Source organism: Odocoileus virginianus, chromosome 7 (assembly GCF_023699985.2).
Source record: "Odocoileus virginianus isolate 20LAN1187 ecotype Illinois chromosome 7, Ovbor_1.2, whole genome shotgun sequence".
Taxonomy (NCBI): Eukaryota; Metazoa; Chordata; class Mammalia; order Artiodactyla; family Cervidae; genus Odocoileus; species Odocoileus virginianus.
In genome coordinates this window covers 12292661-12317835 of record NC_069680.1, presented here as the reverse complement: position 1 = coordinate 12317835, position 25175 = coordinate 12292661, and the positions used below count along the sequence as shown (strand labels likewise).

The 25175-nt window shown below is 39.8% G+C and overlaps 1 long non-coding RNA gene across 1 annotated transcript in view; it reads left to right on the top strand.

Annotated features, from left to right (window-relative positions):
* The window catches only part of LOC110130297 (uncharacterized), a 297669-nt gene extending 282141 nt beyond the window's left edge, over nucleotides 1-15528 (top strand). Inside the window, exon 4 of the long non-coding RNA XR_011488624.1 lies at nucleotides 15485-15528. This is a non-coding gene — a long non-coding RNA (uncharacterized lncRNA). The remainder of the gene's footprint in view (nucleotides 1-15484) is intronic.
* The last annotated feature ends 9647 nt before the right edge of the window (nucleotides 15529-25175 follow it).

Below are 25175 nucleotides of genomic sequence, written 5' to 3'. Positions count from 1 at the left end.
GTGCTAACTACAGGGTTTTAATCTATCGCACCTGTCACTTCCAAAGAACTTCCCTCTGTTTCTTTTAGCTTCTTCTGTTTGCTGGTCTCTTCAGTGTCTAATTTCTGCCCTGACACAAGGGGCATGGTGGTGGTCACTTTTTTTAGGCTTACTTGTTCAGTCGGGCTTTAGGGAGGGAGGAACACTGCAAACAAATATCACTGGCGTGTGCTCACAGTGATTCAGCCGCTCTGGGTTTGCCCCTGCTCACGGCGTGTGTGCTTTCCCAGTCTACGCTGCTCAGACTAGGTTGCTCTGCCGGGAACTATCTGATGTGGGCCCTGGTTTGCATGTACTTCCCAGGTCTAAGCCACTCAGGTTCAGGTTCTCCAAAACTTCACAAAGGCACTGACTTGGTTGGGCCTGCGTTTTGGCCCGTCCCAGGTCCAAGCAGCTCAGGTGACTAGGTGCTTGGTGCGCAGAGTCGCCCTCAGTTGAAGGCTGTGACTTATCCCCTCCCCCATCCCAGCCGCTAGATTTTCTGGGTGTACAATGGGCATGTGTGTTTCTTCTGGGGAGATGATCTCTGGCTGCGACCCTCTGGGCGGATGTCAACTGCCCAGAATCCCAAGAAGTCTTGGTTAGCAACGAAGTCTGCTTGCAGTTTGGTATCGGATGCCTCTCTGGGGTGGTGATTGCCCCCTTCTGACTCTGGCTGCCCTTGCCTGCCTGTGTCCGGTGGGGGATGGGCCGGTCTGCAGCCAGCTAGCTCTGCTCAGTCCTTTATTCTGTGAGCGTGCCTGGCAGTGTCTTAAGTTAGGGCTTTTCACAGATAGCTGTCCCACAGTCTGGGTTGCTATCTCAAGCTAGTTCACTCAGATTGCCCTCAGGGCATTCAGGCCCTGTCCTTACCCTAAGCAATGCAGCCGGCTCCTCCCTGCCCCTCCCCCACTTGCTAGTGGGTGATGTGAGCACCTGGGCTGCTGCTCCTCTGGAATTGCTGTTAGGCAGGTAATCTGTGGGTTTTAATTATTTATTTATTTTTCCTCCTGGTTATTTTGCCCTCTGAGATTCCAAGGCTCACCACAGACCCACCGGAGAGAGTGTTTCCTGGTGTTTGGAAACTTCTCTCTTTTTTCTTTTTTTTTAAAGACTCAATTCCCGGGATGGATCTCTGTCCCTACCTCTTTTGTCTCTCTTTTTATCTTTTATATTTTGTCCTACCTCCTTTCGAAGACAATGGGCTGTCTTTCTGGGTACCTGATGTCCTCTGCCAGCATTCAGAAGTTGTTCTGTGCAATTTGCTCGGCGTTCAAATGTTCTTTTGATGAATTTGTGGGAGAGAAAGTGGTCTCCCCATCCCATTCCTCCGCCGTCTTAGGACCACCTCTGTCTCTGCTTTTTAATATGCTGTCTAGGTTAGTCATAACTTTCCTTCCAAGGAGTAAGCGTCTTTATTTCATGGCTAGAGTCACCACCTGCAGTGATTTTGGAGCCCCGAAAATAAAGTCTGCCACTGTTTCCACTGTTTCTCCATCTATTTGCCATGAAGTGACAGGACTGGATGCCATGATCTTCATTTTCTGAATGTTGAGCTTTAAGCCAACTTTTTCACTCTCCTCTTTCACTTTCATCAAGAGGCTCTTTAGTTCCTCTTCACTTTCTGCCATAAGGGTGGTGTCATCTGCATATCTGAGGTTATTGATATTTCTCCCGGCAATCTTGATTCCAGCTTGTGCTTCATCCAGCCCAGCATTTCTCATGATGTACTCTGTACATAAGTTAAATAAGCTTGGTGACAATACACAGCCTTGACATACTCCTTTTCCTATTTGGAACCAGTCTGTTGTTCCATGTCCAGTTCTAACTGTTGCTTCCTGACCTGCATACAGGTTTCTCAGGAGGCAGGTCAGGTGGTCTGGTATTCCCATTTCTTTCAGAATTTTCCACAGTTTATTGTGTTATATTGACTTAGACAAAGCAATGTGGGAAAGAACATTTATCCTTTTCTCCTTGAGAGCCCCAGACCCCTTTCTCCTCCTTCAGAAGCCTGGACTTCCTATTACCCTACCTAGGAATTAACTCTCTCAATATAATTGGGGAAGTCAATGCCTGTCTCCTTCAAAGGGTGAGCACCCCTATATCCATCTCGTCCACTTCATTTTGGAACACCCTCACCAGTCTTTGCTTCATGAGGCTTCCTCTGAATATCCAAGTCAAAAAGTAAATTTTCCTTGCTCTCAACTTAAGAGCACTCACATTTATTGAATGTAAATATTCTGCTCATAGGTTCCTGATATAAAGCATCCCCTAACAGCAATGAGAAGTCCTTATACCTAATAATCACATTATCGCTATCACCTTTGTGCCAGATACTGTTGCAATTTTCACTTCAAAAATCCTCATCTTTAATTCTCAGGTATCCTGTGAGGTACTCAGTATTATCACTAACCTCATTTTATAGATCCAGAATCTAAAGCTCTGTTCAGAGGATAACTTGCGTAATTGAGCCAGAGCAGACCCATGACCATTAGCACACCACTGTTCGCATGGGACCTTTAGCAGGAAACCCTTAGCATGGTGGTTAGAGGTCTTGATCCCTGAGGTGGCAGGTGCGCTGCAACCTCTCACCTCCAGGCCCTGCATCCTAGGGGCTGATGGGTGAGCTGGAGGCTCAGGGACAGGTTGTGTCCTGTAGATCTCCAGAGGCTTTGCCAAAGCTGCCCACTAGCCAGGAAACAAAGTACTTAATTCAGTGATTTCTGATTCAAATATTTTGTATATTTATATTTTTAAAATACATTTCTGATTGATTAACATTCTCTTAACATCTCCTCACCTTTAACATGTACTTATCACTTCATGGGAAATAGATGGGGAGACAGTGGAAACAGTGTCAGACTTTATTTTTATGGACTCCAAAATCACTGCAGATGGTGATTGCAGCCATGAAGTTAAAAGACGCTTACTCCTTGGAAGGAAAGTTATGACCAACCTAGATAGCATATTAAAAATCGGGGACATTACTTTGCCAACAAAGGTCCATCTGGTCAAGGCTATGGTTTTTCCAGTGGTCATGTATGGATGTGAGAGTTGGACTGTGAGGAAAGCTGAGCACCGAAAAATTGATGCTTTTGAACTGTAGTGTTGGAGACGACTCTTGAGAGTCCCTTGGACTGCAAGGAGATCCAACCAGTTCATCCTAAAGGAGATCAGTCCTGGGTATTCATTGGAAGGACTGATGCTGAAGCTGAAACTCCAATATTTTGGCCACCTCATGCGAAGAGTTGATTCATTGGAAAAGACCCTGATGCTGGGAGGGATTGGGGGCAGGAGGAGAAGGGGATGACAGAGGATGAGATGGCTGAATGGCATCACTGACTCAATGGACATGAGTTTTAGTAAACTTCGGGAGTTGGTGAGGGACAGGGAGGCCTGGCGTGCTGCGATTCATGGGGTCGCAAAGAGTTGGACATGACTGAGCGACCAAACTGAAGTGAACTGAACATGCATTTACCACAAACTTTTCTTTTTAATCTTAATCTCTCAAAAAAGAATATTGTATTTTGCCATCCTTCTTTCAACCTTCAATGAAAAGCCCAAACCCAAAACAAGTCTAGTAGCCGGCCTTTGTAAGCTACTACATTTCACACTCAGTTGCTAAATTATTCAAGCAGGAGTCATTTGTCTACCATATATATAGTTGAATAAATTAGACTAAAATATATGGTAGATTTATTAGCTAGTGTTTACTAATAAGTTATCACACTCTCATTTGTTTGAAATATTATTAAAAAGTAATTCTTAATTAGATTAAATAAAAATGTCTATCTAGTATTAATGCACTGGAGGAAACATAATTACAGCCCATTGCCATACCATAAAAAACATTATGGTGATTCCTATTGACCGATGTTTGCTATTTTATTTCAAAATGGGCATAATACAGACCATTCAATAACACTTTTGTTTCTAAATATGAGCTTTTAAATGGTCAAACCGCTGGGAGAAACTGGGTAAAGGACACATAGGATCTCTCTGTATTGTTATTTACAATTGCTTGTGGATCTATAATTATCTCAAAAAATGTTCTAAAAGAACAGTTGACATTCTCCATTGCTATACATAATACCCCCATCCGTTAGTTTTTTTTTTTCCCCTGCTTCTGAGAGTTGAAGAAAAAAATAATGCTTTCAGAAGTGTGTTGATTTGAAAGAGTCTTTGCTTTTTTTTGAGATCTTCACCAAATTCCAACATCATAGAAGCCACTACATCTTCAGAGGACATGTCTGAAATGCTGTAGTACTCAAACAAAAATATAGTATCTGCTACTATAAAACTCTTAGAAGACCTTAGAAGAAATGAAGTAGCATTCACAGTCAATGAAAGAGTCCAAAATGCAATACTTGGGTGCAGCCTCAAAAATGAGGGAATAATCCTGGTTCATTTCCAAGGCAAACCATTCAATATCACAGTAATCCAAAGCTGAAATCCAATGGTTCTATGAAGATCTACAAGTCCTAGAACTAACACCAAGAAAAGATGTCCTTTTCATCATAGGGGATTGGAATGCAAAAGTAGAAAGTCAAGAGATGCCTGGAGTACCAGGAAAGTTTGGCCTTGGAGTACAAAATGAAGCAGAAAGGCTAACCGAGTTTTGTCAGGAGAATACACTGGGCATAGCAAACACCATCTTCCAACAACACAAGAGACAGTTCTTCACATGAACATCACCAGTTAGTCAGTACTGAAATCAGATTGATTATATTCTTTGCAGCCAAAGATGAAGATGCTCTATACAGTCAGCAAAAACAAGACAGGGAGCTGACTGTGGCTCAGATCATGAACTCCTGGTTGCCAAATTCAGACATAAATTAGTAGGGAAACCACTAGACCATTCAGGTATGACCTAAATCAAACCCATTGTGACTGATGTTGAAGCTGAAACTCCAATACTTTGGCCACCTGATGCAAAGAGCTGACTCATTTGAAAAGACCCTGATGCTGGGAAAGATTGAGGGCAGGGCAGAAGGGGGCAACAGAGAATGAGATGGTTGGATGGCATCACTGACTCAATGGACATGAGTTTGGGCAAACTCTGAGAGATAGTAAAGGACAGGGACATTTGGCATGCTTCAGTTTATGGGGTTGCAAAGAGTCAGACAAGACTTAGTGACTGAACAACACTATAAAACCCAGGGACAAAGATATTTTGATTTGAAATATTGGGTAATTTCCATGATATTTCTGCATTTGGGCCAGTAGGTTGTTTTTTGCTCATGTGGTCCAGAAAAACAGAAAACTGCAGTATAGCCTCGTGGTTAAGTGTGTAGGCTCTAGAGTCAGGCTGTTGACTTGAAACGTTGTTCTGCCACTTCCTATCTATGTGACCATGGACACGTTTATTAATCCTATTTTGCCTTTGTTGTCTTATTTTAAAATAGAATTAGTTGTAGTGTTCACTGCTTAGAATTCCTGAGATAATTGAATCACAGAATACATATGTCTGATATTCAACAAGCTCTCAGTGTAGGGGTACTGAGGTTATGATTCTACTACCTCAAAATATTTAGTCAGGAGAAACAGCTGAAGTTAGATGCTTTCTACTTTCAAGATCTGTTATATCTAATTCCTAAGTCAGTCCTGACGAGGTGGTGGAGTTCATCAGCAGCCTCCGCACTCCAGGTCGTGCCTGCCTTTGATCTGGCATGAATTAACTGCACCTGTTTTGTAGTTTGGACCCTCCCCCACCCGCCCACCCCGAGTACCCATAAAGTCTCAACTTTTTCAAACCCAGCTTGTTGCTCTGTTGATTCAGGCTTTGCTTCTTCTTCTGTACCTGAATTTTCTTTGCCTTATACCTTGTTTCCTGTTAAAAGCAAATTTTGTCCCTGGATCCCTGACCCTCTATCCTGACCTTACCATCATCCTCTTTTATGGAACTGAAAACTGCCCCTTAATTGCCAGCCACAAAATGGCATATTGATGCAAATAGACCAATTACTCAGAGCTATAGGACTTCTGACCACATGGACTAAACCATTATGAACAGGATTGGCAAGCATCATAGAGGGTGTTTCAGTTCAGTTCAGTTCAGTTCAATCACTCAGTCGTGTCTGACTCTTTGCGACCCCATGGACTGCAGCACACAAGGCCTCCCTGTCCATCACCAACTCCCGGAGTTTACTCAAACTCATGTCCATTGAGTCGGTGATGCCATCCAACCATCTCATCCTCTCTCATCCCCTTCTCTTCCTGCTCTCAATCTTTCCCAGCATTAGGGTCTTTTCAAATGAGTCAGATTTTCGCATCAGGTGGCCAAAGTATTGGAGTTTCAGCTTCAATATCTGTCCTTCCAATGAACATTCAGGACTGATTTCCTTTAGGATGGACTGATTGGATCTCTTCAGTCCAAGGGGCTCCCAAGAGTCTTCTCCAAAACACAGTTCAAAAGCATCAGTTCTTTGATGCTCAGCTTTCTTTATGGTCCAACTCTCACATCCACAGATGACCATTGGAAAACCAATAGCCTTGACTAGACAGAACTTTGTTGGCAAAGTAAAGTCTCTGCTTTTTAACATGCTGTCTAGGTTGGTCATAACTTTTCTTCCAAGGAGTAAGCATCTTTTATTTTCATGGCTGCAGTCACCATCTACAGTGATTTTGGAGCCCAAATAAAGTCCGTTACTGTTTCCATTGTTTTCCCATCTATTTGCCATGAAGTGATGGGACCAGATGCCATGATCTTTGTTTTCTTAATGTTGAGCTTTAAGCCAACTTTTTCACTCTCCTCTTTCACTTTCATCAAGAGGCTCTTTAGTTCTTCTTTACTTTCTGCCATAAGGGGGGCACTTAAAGAAATATTATTTGGGAAATGTGAGGTACCATGCAAAGAGGGACTAGATGATCATAGAGAGCCAGGTCCCAGAATAAATTGTAGCTTCCTGGTCCAGGAGATCACCCTTGAGAACCTAGAAAAATTCATCACTATGCCCCTCACTCCACCTCCCTAGGATGGAAAGAACTCTGATTAGATATCAGATATGTCTGATTCACATGAATAAGGGCATAAATTGATGATTTTTGTTTGTGATTGAGGAAGGAAACCACAGGGCTGGTATTGCTAAGATTTGCCTGGTGTTTTCTCCATGGAGAATTGTTCAGTTTGTAGTAGAGTTAATCTGAAGAGAGGATAGGGACTTGAGAGATCTGGTTAGCTAAAAAATAGGTATTGTTAGAGATAAAATTAAACCATATAATTAACACACATTTAAATGCTTCAATAAATCTATGTAAAGTCCAAAGTACAGAGCCAGACACACTTTGTTGAAGAGATATAAGAAAGTATTATTTTTGTTATTTGTAACTTGTTAGCTGATTTAAATATCATAATGTGTCACTCACCTCTCCATAATATCTGGGGTATTTTGGAGCTAAAATAAAATCAGACACATCAGCCGGGTGAGGAATTTCATAAAACATAGCAATATAATTACCAACAACATTATAAATAAGAATATTAGTATAGAAATATAGTCTTCCTTTCAAAACATGCTTTGGGTTTAAATTCAGACATGATTAAGTAGAGGAGAACTTGAATTCCTATATGTATTCATCCAAAAGTTAATATGATCTGGTAAAGCCCTTTGCAACTTTTAGGGCTTCTATACTAAATCAATTCCTTCTTGATAAATGCAAATTGAAGAGCTTGTAAACATCTCCCAATTGGAGTCAAGCAAGAGATCATCTTTCAGCAGTTTCAGAGCTCAGAGTAGCGTCAATCAACTGACTCAGTTGAGACAGACAAGAATTATATTTGTATTTTTCAAAACTTTGATACATTTACTTTCACTTCTTTCCTGTTTAACACCTCTATTTTTGTTCATTCCTTGTGCATAAAGTTCTTATACAGAATTAAAAAAAATCTTTTCAAAGAAACACCATCTACGAAAGCACATTGATAGGAATGTACCTAAACAAGCATATACTTTCTAATTAGCTCTTTTCAGTTGCTCACATTGCATAATTAAAGCTCATTGAAGCCTATTCAAATGAAGAACTGTCTTCTTTATTTTTTAAAGCATCATTTAAAGTGGTTTTGAAATTGACATTACCCTAATTACCTTTTCTTAGAAATGAGCTTGTGAGCTTTCATCATGAGCAAGGAGAAAATGAGATCAGCCTGGTGGTTGATGTAGGTTTGCTGTTGTTCTTTTGTTTGCTTTTGACCCTCGGACTTATTGGTTCTCCTTTACTTTGTACCAAAGCCCTGGCTTCCAATGTGTGTGTGTGTGAGTGTGAAAGCCCTGGCTTCCAGTGTGTGTGTGTGTGTGTGTGTGTGTGAAAGCCCTGGCTTCCAGTGTGTGTGTGTGTGTGTTTGTGTGTGTGTGTGAAAGCCCTGGCTTCCAGTGTGTGTGTGTGTGTGTGTGTGTGTGTGTGTGTGAAAGCCCTGGCTTCCAGTGTGTGTGTGTGTGTGTGTGTGTGTGTGTGTGTGTGTGTGTGTGTGTGAAAGCCCTGGCTTCCAGTGTGTGTGTGTGTGTGTGTCTGTGTGTGTGAAAGCCCTGGCTTCCAGTGTGTGTGTGTGTGTGTGTGTGTGTGTGAAAGCCCTGGCTTCCAGTGTGTGTGTGTGTGTTTGTGTGTGTGTGTGAAAGCCCTGGCTTCCAGTGTGTGTGTGTGTGTTTGTGTGTGTGTGTGAAAGCCCTGGCTTCCAGTGTGTGTGTGTGTGTGTGTGTGTGTGTGTGTGTGAAAGCCCTGGATTCCAGTGTGTGTGTGTGTGTGTGTGTGTGTGTGTGTGTGTGTGAAAGCCCTGGCTTCCAGTGTGTGTGTGTGTGTGTGTGTGTGTCTGTGTGTGTGAAAGCCCTGGCTTCCAGTGTGTGTGTGTGTGTGTTTGTGTGTGTGTGTGAAAGCCCTGGATTCCTGTGTATGTGTGTGTGAAAGCCCTGGCTTCCAGTGTGTGTGTGTGTGTGTGTGTGTGTGTAAAAGCCCTGGCTTCCAGTGTGTGTGTGTGTGTGTGTGTGTGTGTGTGTGTGTGAAAGCCCTGGCTTCCAGTGTGTGTGTGTGTGTGTGTGTGTGTGTGTGTGAAACGCGCCCTGGCTTCCAGTGTGTGTGTGTGTGTGTGTGTGTGTGTGTGTGTGTCTGTGTGTGTGAAAGCCCTGGCTTCCAGTGTGTGTGTGTGTGTTTGTGTGTGTGTGTGAAAGCCCTGGATTCCTGTGTATGTGTGTGTGAAAGCCCTGGCTTCCAGTGTGTGTGTGTGTGTGTGTGTGTAAAAGCCCTGGCTTCCAGTGTGTGTGTGTGTGTGTGTGTGTGTGTGTGTGTGTGAAAGCCCTGGATTCCAGTGTGTGTGTGTGTGTCTGTGTGTCTGTGTGTGTGAAAGCCCTGGCTTCCAGTGTGTGTGTGTGTGTGTGTGTGTGTGTGTGTGTCTGTGTGTGTGAAAGCCCTGGCTTCCAGTGTGTGTGTGTGTGTGTTTGTGTGTGTGTGTGAAAGCCCTGGCTTCCAGTGTGTGTGTGTGTGTGTGTGTGTGTGTGTGTGTGTGAAAGCCCTGGCTTCCAGTGTGTGTGTGTGTGTGTGTGTGTGTGTGTGTGTGTGTGAAAGCCCTGGATTCCAGTGTGTGTGTGTGTGTCTGTGTGTCTGTGTGTGTGAAAGCCCTGGCTTCCAGTGTGTGTGTGTGTGTGTGTGTGTGTGTGTGTCTGTGTGTGTGAAAGCCCTGGATTCCAGTGTCTGTGTGTGTGTATGTGTGTCTGTGTGTGTGTGTGAAAGCCCTGGATTCCTGTGTATGTGTGTGTGAAAGCCCTGGCTTCCAGTGTGTGTGTGTGTGTGTGTGTGTGTGTGTGTGTGTAAAAGCCCTGGCTTCCAGTGTGTGTGTAAGTGTCTGTGTGTGTGTGTCTGTGTGTGTATGTGTGTGTGTTGGAGCGTAACAGGGAAGAGCCAATTTTGACTACATGTTGGATCTGGTTGTTTTTTTTTTTTACTTTAATCTTTGCTTTTGTTATTATAATCATACATAAGGGCCTGCCTTAGGGAACTCTGCCCTCTGACTGTTAAGCTAAAGTGGCTTTATTCAGCTGACAGGGAGACAATCTGACCCTGTGTACCTGTGAATGGCTGCAGAAAAGAAATTAACACATCCACTTTTATTTTACAAGATAAAGGCCTTTTTATTTCACTTCCTTACCTCCTCTCCCTCAGTATAAAAGAAAGTGGCATCCAGACCCCAATAAGATTTTTTTTTGCCGACTCTAGCCAGCCATCTTCTCCATCTGCCAGCTTGCTGAACAAAGTCATTATTCCTTGCCTCAACATCAAGTCTCCTGATTCATTGGCCTGGCCTGTCGTGCTGCAATCAAAGCGAGCTTGGACTCAGTAACAGGAGATGAGGTGCTTGGCATGTCCACAACCACCTGCCTTGTCCCTTTGAACTTGTTTTGGGAATTGGATGGGAAGAGATGTTGATAGGTTTTCAGGTATAAACAAGAGGTGCATGCTGAGTTATCTGGATCCTTGCCTAGCTTTCTGTTTCTGAAACATGGATGATCTATGACCACTAATGTATTGAAGAAAAATATATTAAATTAATAGATTGAATAAACAAAAATAAGTGAATGTGGTAAAAAAAATGAATAAATGACCCAGCCACATTTTAATCAGCTTTTTTAAAAGGGCATAATTAATTAATAGGAGGTTAGAGCCTGGGAGTTAAATGCTTTCTATATCCTGTCCAGTGACCATAGACTTTCTTTTTATTCCAAGGGTTGTAATTTATAAATGTGCCTCCTTGCCCATTAATCATAGTTGTCTTTGACTATTCTGATCTTCAAAGGTCAGAGTTGACATTTTAATGTAGCACCTGGGCATCTCTACTGATTTCTTTCTACATTATTCACTAGAATAGCATTCCTAAGGAAATGGGGCATGTGTTTTTCAGCCCTTTAAGTAACAGTTGGTATTAGCCCTTTATTTAGTTCTGACCTCTACTCAGACATTGAGAAAGGGAAAAGCATTTCATAAATAAAGACCAAAAAAAAAAAAAAAAAAAGACTACATTTATCCCAACAGAGTAAACTGAGAAAGGATGCAGTTCATTTAAAATCAATCTAGCTTAAGAACTTTCAGGCTCTTCTGTCCATGGGATTTTACAGGCAAGAATAGTGGAGTGGGTTGCCATTTCCTTCTCCAGGGGATCTTCCCGATCCAGGGATTGAACCCTGGGTCTCCTGCACTGCAGGCAGATTCTTTACTGACTGAGCTATGAGGGAAGCCCAGTTTTAAAACTTTCATTAAAATTGGAAATTTTGAAAATTTAGGGATTGAAATTTCTAACACCTTTTGGGTATAATACAAATTTCAATACTTTCCTATGCAGAGGAATAAAAAATGATGAGAAATGTTTTCAGACAGGGGGACTCATATGTGTTGGGGGGAAAGGTATCTGTATGTAGGGTGCTGGGTTGTTGGTTTGAAACCTTGGGATTTTATTGGGTGGAAACTGAAACTGGCCTCCTTACATGAAGGGCAAGAAGAACCTAAGGAAGAGGCAGGCCACCACAGATAAGCAGGTGGCAGGTTTAATAGGCAAGGGAAATTACGTTCAAGGCTTGTTTTGGGCAGCCACAATATGAGTAGTTCTCTGCCCGGCCTGCCAGAGTCTCAATAGTTCAAATAGAGGCCTTACTTAGGTTAAGTCATGTGTACTATCCAGATGGTCATAACAACACTTTGCTCTCTCAAGGCTATGTCCTTGAAAATGGTTCCCACTGTGGGAATGGTGAGCAGAATGTACATTCCAAAGGCAAGAGAGGAGGTAAGGAATTTTGAATTACCTGTGTCCAGCTTGCTGGTCAACCAATATTCACATCCTCTAAATGGCCATCTATAATGTGAGTGCCCTTGTGTACTTGGAAAGTAGACTTTATCATGCCATGTTATGTTTATTTGAGCAGACAGAGGAGGATTTAAGTCAGAATCAAGTCATAGAAGAATAGGAACTGAAAATTGCTGAACCTCTTGAAGCAGGTGATTGAAGTGAAGTGTTATCATAACATGCCTTCCCTCCCTTTCTTTCTTTTCTTTCTCTTTCTTTTCATATCTTTTCTTTCCTTTTCATTTCTTCTGCCATCCCTCCCTCCTTCCTTCCCTTCTTTCCTCCCTCCATCTCCCCTTCCCTTCCTCTCCTGCCTGACTGTTTTTTTTTTTTTTGTCTGTCTCTCTTTCTTTCTTCCCTCCATGGCTTTATTCAGGGCATAGTTAACAAAGATAAATGGTGTGTATTTAAAGTATGCAATGTGATGATTTGTATGTATATGTATATATATTGTTGTTCAGTCTCTAAGTAATGTCTGATTCTTTGTGTCCCCATGGACTGCAGCACGCCAGGCTTCCTTGTCCTTCACTATCTATCTCCCGAGTTTGCTCAAATTCATGTCCATAGAGTTGGTGATGATATCTAACCATCTCATCCTCTGTCGCCCCCTTCTCCTCCTGCCTTCAATGTTTCCCACCATCAGGGTCTTTTCAAATGTGTCAGCTCTTCGCATCAGGTGGCCAAAGTAATGGAACTTTACCTTCAGTATCAGCTTTTCCAATGAATATTCAGAATTGATTTCCTTTAGGAATGACTGTTTTGAGATATATCTATATCTATATCTATCTATATACCTATATCTATATCTATATCTATGAAAAAGTGAAAGTGTTAGTTGCTCAGTCATGTCTGACTCTTTGTGACCCGGGGACTGTAGCCCACCAGGCCCCTCTGTCCACAGAATTCTCTAGGTAAGAATACTGGAATGGGTAAGCCAGGGGATCTTCCCTGACCCAGGGATCAAACCTGGGTCTCCTGCATTGCAGGCAGATTCTTTACCATCTGATTCACCAGGGAAGCCTATATATATATATATATATATATATATATATATATATATATATAATGTTTGAAACTCCAATACTTTGGCCACCTGATGTGAAGAGCTGATTCATTGGAAAAGACACTGATGTTGGGAAAGATTGAGGAAGGGAGGAGAAAGGGATGACAGAGAATGAGATAGTTGATGGCATCGCTGACTCAATGGACATGAGTTTGGGTAAACTGCGGAAGTTGGTGATGGACAGGGAGGCCTGGTGTGCTGTAGTTGACAGGGTTGCAAAGAGTCAGACACGACTGAGCAACTGAACTGAACTGAACTATTATGTTATTATGTTATATATATAAATATTATGTTAGTTATTAACATAACATTAATTATTATGTTATATATATATATGCAAGTATAAAATCATGATCACAAGCAAGTTAATTAACACATTGTATACCTTACCTAGTTATCATTTAGCACGGCCTTTCAAAGATCCTGATTACTTTCTAACACACTATGGTAGACTCAAAGGGGAAGTATTATTGGAATAATTTGATGACTGCTGGGTGTGGCATCAGGAAATTGGATTAGTTGACATCTCAGGGCATTTGTATGGCTTTGAGATTAATTAAATTACTATTATATATACAGTATTTATCAAATGTTTTATATAACAGGTTTTAAAGAACACATGCAAACTTTTCCAGATAGAATTAGACTATTTTTTTCCAGAAACAATGGATTTTAAATCCTGACAGAGTTCTATCCTAGAGTTGGGAAAATGCATGTGTTTTTATGAGAACAGTTAACAGTATGCCTATAATAATTTTCTACTTTCTTATCATTTTAATTTTCCCCATCACAAAATGAAAATCAGGCACATCTTTTTATAAACATTATTTGTTTGATCCCTTTGACTTGTGAAAACGATTTGTTTTATTTTTATTCCTCAGTCCTCTTCTGCTGCAACTAACATTACACCAAAAAGAGTCTAGCTCTGGTTCTTAGAGAAATTAAGTTCTTCTCTCTGGACAATAACGACCATTTCTCTACTTTGTTTCTTAAAATGATGCAAAGACTGCTTCAGAAGCACGGTATGCACTTGAATCTTAGGTGGAAAACAAACTGATATTTGTGATGCAGTGACTCCCAATTTTTATTGTGAAAATGAGCATTTTTATTTTTGGCGAGATAAAGGATTTTAAAAATTATATGGTCCAGGATTCAAAAAAGTGGATGGATGAAGGCTGTATTTGATTGGACTATGAGTAGACGAGAGAGGACACCAGGGAAGGTTGTTAAGTGGCTGAAATGGGAAACTGAGTTAGATAGCAACAGCAATATCCTGAAGGTGTGGGGAGAGATCCCAGCAACACAAGAAGACTGTTCATGTATGAGGCTGATCAAGTGGAAGGGCCTAGACAACAAAGTGATCACATCACATCTTTTCACATTTTCATTTATTTTTAATTTTTATTTTATATTGCACTAAGTTGATTTACAATGTTGTGTTAGATTTTCAATGTTGTGTACAGCAAAGTGATTCAGTTAAACATATGCATATATATATTTTTTGTAAAATTCTCTTTCCACTCAGGTTATTGCAGAATATTGAGCAGAGTTCCCTGTGCTATATAGTAGTTTCTTATTGATTATCTATTGTAAATATAGTAGGTTTATATTTCAGTTCCAAACTTCCAATCTACCCCTCACCTCTACCTTTCTCCCCTGGTAAACACAAGTTTGCTTTTTGAGTCTGTGTACCTGTTTTTATTTTGTAAATAAGTTCATTCGTATCACTTTTCTTTAGATTCTGCATGTAAATGATATCATCTGATATTTGTCTTTCTCTTACTTACTTCACTTAGTATGATAATTTTCAGGTCCATTCATGTTGCTGCAAAAAGCAGTATTTCATTCTTTTTATGGCTGAGTAGCATCTCATTGCATATATGTACCACTTCCCCTTTATCCATTCATCTGTCAATAGACATTTAGCTTGCTTCCATGTCTAGGCTACTTTAAATAGCATTGCTATGAACATTGGGGTGCACGTATCCTTTCGAATGATGATTTTCTCTGGATATATGCCCAGGAGTGGGATTGCTGCATCTTTGAGCTGGGTTTGAAAACTTGGTTGAGAGGATCTCCTGGAGGAGTGCAGGGCAACCCACTCTAGTATTCTTGCTTGGAGAATCCCCGTGGACAGAGGAGCCTGGTGGACTACTGTCCATGGGCTTTCAAAGAGTTGGACATGACTGAGCGACTAAGCACACCACAGCACATGATAACTTCAATGGTTTCGTAAGAAAGGTTTCTACAGTCCTCCATAGTGGCTGCACCAATTTACATTTCCACCAACAGTGTGGGAGGGTTCCCTGTTCTCTACACCCTCCCAAGCATTTATTATTTGTAGACATTTTGATGATGGCCACCCTGAATGTGTCCAATCTCATCTGACCATATATCTTAAACAACAAGATTTTTTTGTCTTTTATTTGGGTCACTTCTAGAATCAAAAGTCTAGAAAAAGTCAGGTATAAAGGGGATAGCAAGAATGTCCATGGCATACTTCACACAACCATGGCTTATACCTATCCTGTTTCTAAGTACCGTACACAAATTTATGAAGTTTTTATTTTATCTGTCCTGTGTAGCACCTGAAGATCTATCTTGAAAACTTCACCATAACCCTATGAGTATGTACTTTACTTCTCCATTTTAAAGGTAAGGCATCCAGGCTTAAAGAATTTAAGTAACATAAACAAAGTCTCATGATTAAAAATGGGAGTGAGAGTGATGGAGTTTGAATCCTGATATGTAAGACCAGAAAGCTCTTAATTATTGTTCTGAATTACTAGGACACTATTGGTGTGAAATGATTTATTTTTAGGTAATTGAAATTAAAGAAGTACCATTTACATTTGAAATGAGATTTTATTGAGAAGAATAAAATCATTTAATTGCTGTATTTTTAAAATTAATAATTCGTGTCTTTTTCTTATCACCAAGTGCCCATACAATTAACCAAGCATTATTGAGGTAACTTTGCAATTTAGAGATGTGTGTTGGCAAGTAATTGTGTGAGAGCCTGCGGTGAAAGTTGGCAGTTTTTAAGCAGAAAGGAAAAAATTTAGAAAGAAAAGTATATTACAAAATCATCAACTTCTTCCTTAAGGTAAAAATCTTACAACATGCTGGAAAAATACATTACAAATGAGTGCAAGCCATCATCTAGATTTTTGCTCCTGTTGTGTTTATGCCTGAGGTCTTTTTATTTGCTCATTGTTTTATTAATGGACTTGAACCAATGAACATGCTGGTGAAAGCTGCAGTACTGTGGTATAAAGTATATTGTCTGAAGAATGACTTTTTTTTTTCACATCCATGTGTAATACATCATGGAAACCAATTTAGCATGGGTAGTGTTAATATATGGTTGAGGGCTAGGAAAGTTTTCAGGCAAGTAAGCACAGCCAAATCAATCTGTACTGGAAGAGGAAATTCACCAGAGAGAAGAACTCTTCTTCACTGTATATTTAGTTGTATTATTATGTCCAAAGTTCTATTCTTAAAGGATTTTATTATAGGGACATAAGTCTGTCATCTACATATATGTAATAGGCTGTGTATTCAAGATCAGGAAATAGTTTATCTAGTTAATGCTATAATGGTTAGGCTTTGAAACTTCTAAGAAGGCAAATACTATGGCCCTGGAGTAAAGTCTGTTATTGAAGATAGGAATAGAGAAATTGGATTTATTTTTAAAATCTCCTATAGAGCTGGTGCATACAGAGAAAGTTCAGTAACTAATGAATGCAGGAAAAAATCTAAAGGAAGTGAAGATGAGGAAAGTATACGATGCATGGTGTCAGGAGTTAGGGCTCATACGCGTGATCTACAACTCTAGAGCAATTATTTTACATTAGGATTTGGTATGTGAAATGGCTATGTTTCAGGATTCATACTTTGGTCTGCTACATATGAAGTCAACATAATTTTATCTGAATGGGATTTTGAGGATCACCCCCTTTAGTCCCCATATGTTGCAAATGAGAAAATAAAGCTTCAGAGAAATTAATCATGTAAAGTCACCCTTTCAGATAATAGAAGAATGGATTAGAACAAAGATTTTCTGACATTCCCTTCAACACAACAGGTGATTTTTTTCTCCCAATACAGATTTTCCTGCTTTCCAAAAGTTAACAGCTTAATGCTGCTTCACTCTTAGGAATACATACTTTACTACTTGTTTTGGCTACCTGAAATAAAGCTAAGGAGAATTTTCAATTTTACTAAAAAAGCCATTATTGTACTAAGGCAGATCTTTTGTAAAAGCAAAGTGGTAAATTTCCGAAATGTAGAGTATACTTTTCATTTTATTCATTTCTGCTTAGGAAAAGTTCCACAGGAATGCTCTATTTTCTGATGGTGCAGAAAACTGTAATTTGAGCCTATGGCTAGAGATTAATAGAGTAGAATAATATATAGAATTTACTTATTCTCCAATTTTATTGATAAAATGTGAAAGGACAAGCAATAGTGTGGGAGAAAATATTTAGACATTATATGCATGATAAAGTACTTGAATCCAGAATATACAAAGAACACTTTACAACTCAATGATGAAAAGACACAGAACTCAATATAGACATGTAAAATAAAAAATGGATTGAATAGATATAACTTCATGTCCAATTCCAAAGAAAGGCAATGCCAAAGAATGTTCAAACTACCGCACAGTTGCACTCATTTCACATGTTAGCAAAGTAATGCTCAAAATTCTCCAAGCTATGCTTCAACAGTACATGAACCAAGAATTTCCAGATGTTCAATCTGGATTTAGAACAGGCAGAGGAACCAGAAATCAAATTGCCAACATCCGTTGAATCATAGAAAAAGCAAGAGAGTTCCAGAAAATCATCTACTTCTGCTTCATTGACTATGCTAAAGCCTTTGACTCTGTGGATCACAACAAACTGTGGAAAATTCTTAAAGAGACAGGAATGCCAGACCACCTTACCTGCCTGAGAAACATGTATGTAGGTCAAGAAACATGTATGTAGATCAAGAAGCAGCAGTTAAAATAAGACATGGAATAATGGACTGGTTCCAAATTGGGAAAGGAGTATATCAAGGCTGTATATTGTCACCCTGCATATTTAACTTCTATGCAGAGTACATCATGTGAAATGGCAGGCTGGATGGAGCACGAGCTGGAATCAAGACTGCCGGGAGAAATGTCAATAACCTCAGGTATGCAGATGACACCACCCTTATGGCAGAAAGCAAACAACTAAAGAGCTTCTTGATGATGGTGAAAGAGGAGAATGAAAAAGCTGTCTTAAAACTCAACATTCAGAAAACAAAGATCATGGAATCTGGTCCCATCACTTCATGGCAAATGGATGGGGAAACAATGAAAACAGTGACAGACTTTATTTTCTTCATCTGCAAAATCACTGCAGATGGTGACTGCAGCCATGAAATTAAAAGAAGCTTACTCCTTGGAAGAAAAGCTATGATCAGCCTAGACAGCATATTAAAAGAACAGAGACATTACTTTTCCAACAAAGGTCTTTATAGTCAAAGCTATGGTTTTTCCAGTAGTCAAGTATAGATGTGAGAGTTGGATCATAAAGAAGGCTGAGCACCAAAGAATTGATGCTTTTGAACTGTGGTGTTGGAGAAGACTCTTGAGAGTCCCTTGTACTGCAATGAGATCAAACCAGTCAATCCTAAAGGAAATCAGTCCTGAATATTCATTGAAAGGACTGATGCTGAAGTTGAAGTTCCAATACTTTGGCCACCTGATGAACTGACTCATTTGAAAAGACCCCGATGCTGGGAAAGATTGAAGGCAGAAGGAGAAGGGGACAATAGACGATGAGATGGTTGGATGGCATCACTGACTCAATGGACATGAGTTTGAACAAACTCGGTGTTGGTGATGGACAGGGAGGACTGGCGTGCTGCAGTGCATGGAGTCTCAATGAGTTGGGCACAACTGAGTGACTGAACAAGAGCATCATGCTATATACAAGTAACTAAAAACTTGTAAGAAGATGTTCAATATTATTTGTTGTTGTGTTGTGCTTATTTGCTCAGTCGTGTCCAGCTCTTTGCTATCCCACATACTGTAGCCCACCAGGCTTCTATTTGCATGGGGATTCTCCAGGTAAGAATATTGGAGTGGGTTGCCATGCCCTCCTCCAGGGGATCTTCCCAACCCAGGGATCAAACTCAGGTCTCAGGCACTGCAGGCAGATTCTTTACCATTTGAGCCACCAGGGAAACACATTACAGGAATGCAAATAAAAAACACAAACCACTTTAGGTTTGTACAAGGATGGCTAAAATAGAAAAATGACAGACAATAAAAAGTGCTGGCAATGATGTAAAGTTATTTAAATTCTCATATATTGCTAGGGGAATTTTAAATTGGTACAGACATTTTGGAAATCTGTTAGTTTTTTAAAATGTTAAATATAAACTTATCATATGACTCATCAATACCACTCCTTAGTATATATCCAAGACAAATATGAACAAATGTCTGCATAAACACTTGTACAGAAATTTTCATAGAAGTATTATTTACATTAGCAAAAAATGTCCATGAACTGATGAACAGAGAAATAAAATGTGGAATATGCATACAATAGGATGTCATTTGGCCATTATAAGGAATGAAGTACTGGTTTAGTCTACAATGTGGACAAACCTTGAAGTATGCTAAGTGAAAAAAGCTTCACAAAAGGCCATATTTGGTATGACTCTGTAGACTATGAATGAAGTCAACCCTAATGGGAACAAGCTGAGATGACTTATTCAGAGCTGTCTATATTGGGTGAGGCAGCCACCAACCTTCACTTTTCACAGAGACTCAATGGCAGGGAGAGAAGTAGGAAAGAAGGTCAGCTTCAAGCATGCGCTGTTTGACAAGCATTGTGTTGACACAGGGGAGTTGTAGGATGGGCCAACTAGAAGTAACTGATTAAGGGTATGTATTTGGTTTTTTCCAGGTGGCCCTAATTTGGAAATGGGAGAAAAACTTAGAAAGCTGTAAGTCATTAATCAAGTCCTGGCCATTTGGGGCCTGTTGTTACATGGGTTTATTATCCAATTTCCTGGACTGGTTACTTTAAAACATAGGTTGCCTTCAAGGCTTTATTACAACAGGTTGTGGGTCAGAGTTCTATTTTTGTGTGTAATCTGTCCACTTTTTTGTGTGTGAGTTTTCAGCCTCTCAATTCATTATGTGAAATGTACAGGATAGGTGAACACATAAATACAGATGGTATATGAGGAACTGTCTGAAATGGGAGGGATAGATTGGAGAGTGTAAATGGGTATAAGGTTTCTTTTCAGGTTGATGAAAATATTCTAATATTAAGTTATGGTGATTTTTGTAAAACTGCAAATACACTAAAAATGACTTCATTGTACACTATGTTTGAGTACACATTTGTTACTTTAGGCTTCCCTCGTAGCTCAGTGGTAAAGAATCTGCACAATGCAGAAGACCCAGGTTTGATTCCTGGGTCAGGAAGCTCTGCTAGAGAATGAAATGGCAACCCACTCCAGTATTCTTGCCTAGAGAATCCCATGGACAGAGGAGCCTGGCAGACTATAGTCTGTGGGGTTGCAAGAGATGGACACAACGTAGCGTCTAAACCACCATCACCTTGTTACTTTATGTGTAAATGAAGCTTTAAAAATAATTCACTGATACTCATGTTTATTTGAAATGATAACATTTTGAATATAACTGTTTAAATGTATTTATAATTAATATTAATTTTAGTTTTCTTTCATTTTTCTTAATCTACTAGAAATTTTAAAATGATATGTATGGCTAACATTTAATTATTGGTCTAAAAAGAAGTCATATTTAAAAAGTGATTACAAGTGTAAAGAATGCTATCATGGGATCTTTGAGGTTTGTCTTTATACTTTTCATAAATATAGATGAGGGAAATGAAATTCCTAAGGGTTTGTTAGGAAGATGTAGGAGCTACAAACTGTACCCTCTTCAGCCTGGCTTAAATACTTCTTTTCTATTTCACAATTGCCTTCATTGTAGATTAAGGAAATATGGGCTTCTATCAATTGTTAGCAGCTTCAGAGGTTTTTGACAACATTGACTATCTGATAAAAGCCATGCACACTCTTCTCAGGGGGGAAAAATTAACACACTTATGAACCATGGTGAAATCTTTTATTTTGCCTGTATAATATCCATTCACACTTCTGGCAAGAGCAGGTAGACTTTGTTTGGAGTGGGGGGTAGGTGATATCCTTCCACCATTCACAATCCTTGGAACTTGGTGTGTAAGCCGTAAGAGATATTCACCCTTACTAGTCACAGTTATTTATTCAGGAGTGACTGCTTTACTTTAACTGGTTCAGCCTGGAGATTTTAGGACGCTGAAACTCCCTCTTCTGCTGCAGTCAAAGCAGGAAAAGTCCAAGACAGAAGATTTTGAGTGCTATCATATGGAGACAGAGAGATGGAAAATAACAGGAAATCTTTAACATCACTTCAGCCTCTGGATTCAGCCCTGCCTTAAACTAATTTGTCATGTAAGGAAGTTGATACATTTATTTTTTGGTAAAGGTGATTTGAGATGTATTTTTTGACACTTACAAAGAAACCTGGTTGTTACCGGTAGTAAACACAAGAGGGTTTTATGGATATCACTGGGCACATCCACAGGTTCATCTTAAGGATCCATGAACTATATCATAGGTAAGGTAGGAGGGATGCTTTGTGGACTTTGAACAGTAGGTAATTAACCAACTTTATATATATATAATAGGTATATAATTTTTGTGAACCATTCTGTGTGATTGTTTGGGGAAGGTGATATTTATGAAATTGAAAGCCCTGCATTTTCTCTTTTTCTTGTGTGATCACCAATTACATCTAATAATTAGTTAAGTGGTTTTCAACTTAGATTTTGTCAAGATAGTCCATATATTTATAATGTGATAAACCTTGGATCACAGTTTGAGAATACTGAAATAGAAATGTAGTTTTGGTTTTCTCCAATGCCATCCCGCCAACCTCAGTCCTGGTATAATCTCAGAGCCACTATTAGAGTCTGTATATTTAATTAAATTATATGTGCAAGAAAGCAACTTCTGCGATTTGATTAGCAAATGGTCCTCGTGAATAATAATGGGAATTTTGAGGAAGACTTGGATCTGTGGTTAAGGCTGTCATCTGAGTTTGGAAACTGAGAATTTCCTACCTCATGAATCAAAACAGCCTTTTGTGGCATAAGAGTTCACCTAAACCAGACTGGATTCATAGGCATTTGTCTGCGTTGGGGGATAGGAGAGGACATCTAATAGACAGGGGGGCCGTGTACCTGTAAATTCAAAGACCAGTTGCAGCATAACATCCATTACTAATGGATTTGCATCATGGCTATGCTTTAGCTGCTTTCTGGAAGCAAGTCCACTGAAACTGTTCAGATTCAGAGGAACCTAATAGTGTTTTACAGTGGTGTGTGAGGAAAGAAACATTCAGGACTTCACAGGACAGTTAGTGGTAGCAACCACTTGAGGAAGTTGCTGCTACAGTTGCTTGGTATAAGAAAAAGAAAGTTACAGTTAAAGTCTCATGGGAGCAGTTGCTGAGAGTGATCACAGACATTTATTAAGTACTTTCTGTGCACAGCTTCTGCTGACTCTGAGAGGGCAGTCAAAGAAGCTCTAGCGTGGCTCCTGGTCTAGGAGATCTTGCAATCTGGAGCAGTTAGAAGTATCTCACCTATCAGTGGGGGTCATAATATCTGTCTGACAGGGATTCTTATGAAAAATACACACTGTCACCTCGTATAATATAAAACACTCCTGAAACATGGTAAAGAATCTCAGTAAGTGTGTGGTTAATTATCAGTCTCATCTCCTCCTTGTGAATCAAGAGAGAATAATATGCATACTCTCGGTAGGAAAAAAATTGGACAGTGATCCAGATATATGATTTAGTCTCAATAAAGGGAGAGAGAGCCACTATCTTAAGTTCACTGGGAATATCTCTGTTTTTTATGGGTTACCCCAACTAGAACTTAGGTGTGTTGGCTCCTTCATGCACTTCCAAATATTGTCTCAGTTCAAGCAAGTGTGTGCATGTGTTAACCTTCATCCTAGAAATTATAATTGCTTACTTGGCAAGTTTCCCAAATGAGACTGATCAAAATGCATGACATATGATCCATTTTCCTGGGAAACTGGTATTTATCAAGTCTTCATTCTGTGCAAGGTACTGTGTTAGGGATATGTCATTTTATATTATATTTACATGTACTAGGCAACATAGACTATCATTACCCCAGTTTTGCAGATGAGGTAAATGAAGCTGACTTTCCTGATCACATAGCTAATAATCAGTAGAGCTGGGATTTCATCATAGTTATCCCCATATCAGAGGCCACATTCTTAACCACTATACATATGTAATTCCTTGTTGGATGGTCTGAGGTTCTCAGAGCATTAGGATTATTGATTCTACTCCAAGTGTCAGCTGTTAGCTCTTTGGACACTTCTAGTTCTTTAGCTATACAATAATAGAAATGTTGTTCACTGGCAAGATTTTGTGTACCCTGATTAAACTGATCCCCCATTCCTTGAAATATAAGAAAGGTCCATCCACACTTGCCACCAGCTGCTGCCAGGTACCCATTATTATCTGCTTAATTAATCCCAGAAAAAAGAATATTTCATTGTTAACTTTTACCATAAAAAGCTTTCAGCTTACTCTCTCTCCTCAGAATCCCATAGGTCATCCATATGTGATTCAGTTGATAAAGTAGGTAATTAGTTAACATATAGATCCCTAGGTCCTACTCCTGAAAATTCTGAGGCAATTGATCTTATTGGTGCCACAAGCACCTTCTTTTATATGCGTTCCCAGCATGTCTGACTTATGTTTTTTGGATCATGATGACAAATACAGATGACTTTGTCAGAAAACATGGTTTCAGTACTTAAAATTAGTCATTAAAATGTACAGAATATTAATATTAGCAGAAGGAATGATAAAATTTAACATAGATTTTAATATATAATTTTAAATATATTTATTCCTTTAATGATATCAGCCTTATACTCTCTCCTAGTTCAGTTCAGTTCAGTCGCTCAGTAGTGTCTGACTCTTTGTGACCCCGTGAACCACAGCACGCCAGGCCTCCCTGTCCATCACCAACTTCCAGAGTCCACCTAAACCATGTCCATTGAGTTGGTGATGCCATCCAATCATCTTATCCTCTGTTGTCCCCTTCTCCTGCCCTCAATCTTTCCCAGCATCAGGCTCTTTTCATATGAGTCAGCTCTTCACATCAAGTGGCCAAAGTATTGGAGTTTCAGCCTCAACATCAGTCCTTCCAATGAACATCCAGGACTGATCTCCTTTAGGATGGACTGGTTGGATCTCCTTACAGTTCAAGGGACTTTCAAGAGTCTTCTCCAGCACCACAGTTCAAAAGCATCAATTCTTCGGCGCTCAGGTTTCTTTATAGTCCAACTCTCACATCCATACATGACCACTGGAAAAACCATAGCCTTGACTAGATGGACCTTTGTTGGCAAAGTAATGTCTCTGCTTTTTAATATGGTGTCTAGGTTGGTCATAACTTTCCTTCCAAGGAGTAAGTGTCTTTTAACTTCATGGCTACAATCACCATCTGCAGTGATTTTGGAGCCCAGAAAAATAAAGTCTGTCACTGTTTCCACTGTTTCCCCATCTATTTGCCATAAAGTGGTGGGACTGGATAGACATCTAAATTGCCTACTGAGAATACTGTATCATTTTCCAAGCTTTTTCACATCTCATTTTTGTTATTTGAAATCCAAGGGATCCAAATGAGAATATGTATCATCCTCCCATTTTACAGCTTCAGAAACTGAGGCTAAGCAAGTTTAGATGAATTTTCTAGATTAATCAGGTTTGTAACTATTGATTTTGGCTCTGTTTATGCCAGACATATCCTTAAATTGCAATCAAAACTATCTCAAGTAGATACAGACCTCTTTAAGGGCCATTCTTTAACTCCCAGAACAGACAGCACCTACAATTTCTTGGATTAAGGAAAGGGTCATTTAAAGCCATCTTGAGTACTAGACTCACCATGACACCATATCCAGAGAAATTCTTCTACAAGTAGCACACGCTGCTTTTGATGTCCCCACCTCTGTCTTTGTTGTTCTTGGTCAAGTTCTATCCAGAGGTTAGGAAGAGAGCATGAAGAGGGCTCAGATATCTTCTAGTACAAAACACTCAGTTATTCATAAACGCAGAGCCCAAGAGGCAATGCATAATCTATCCGTAGCAGCTCAATG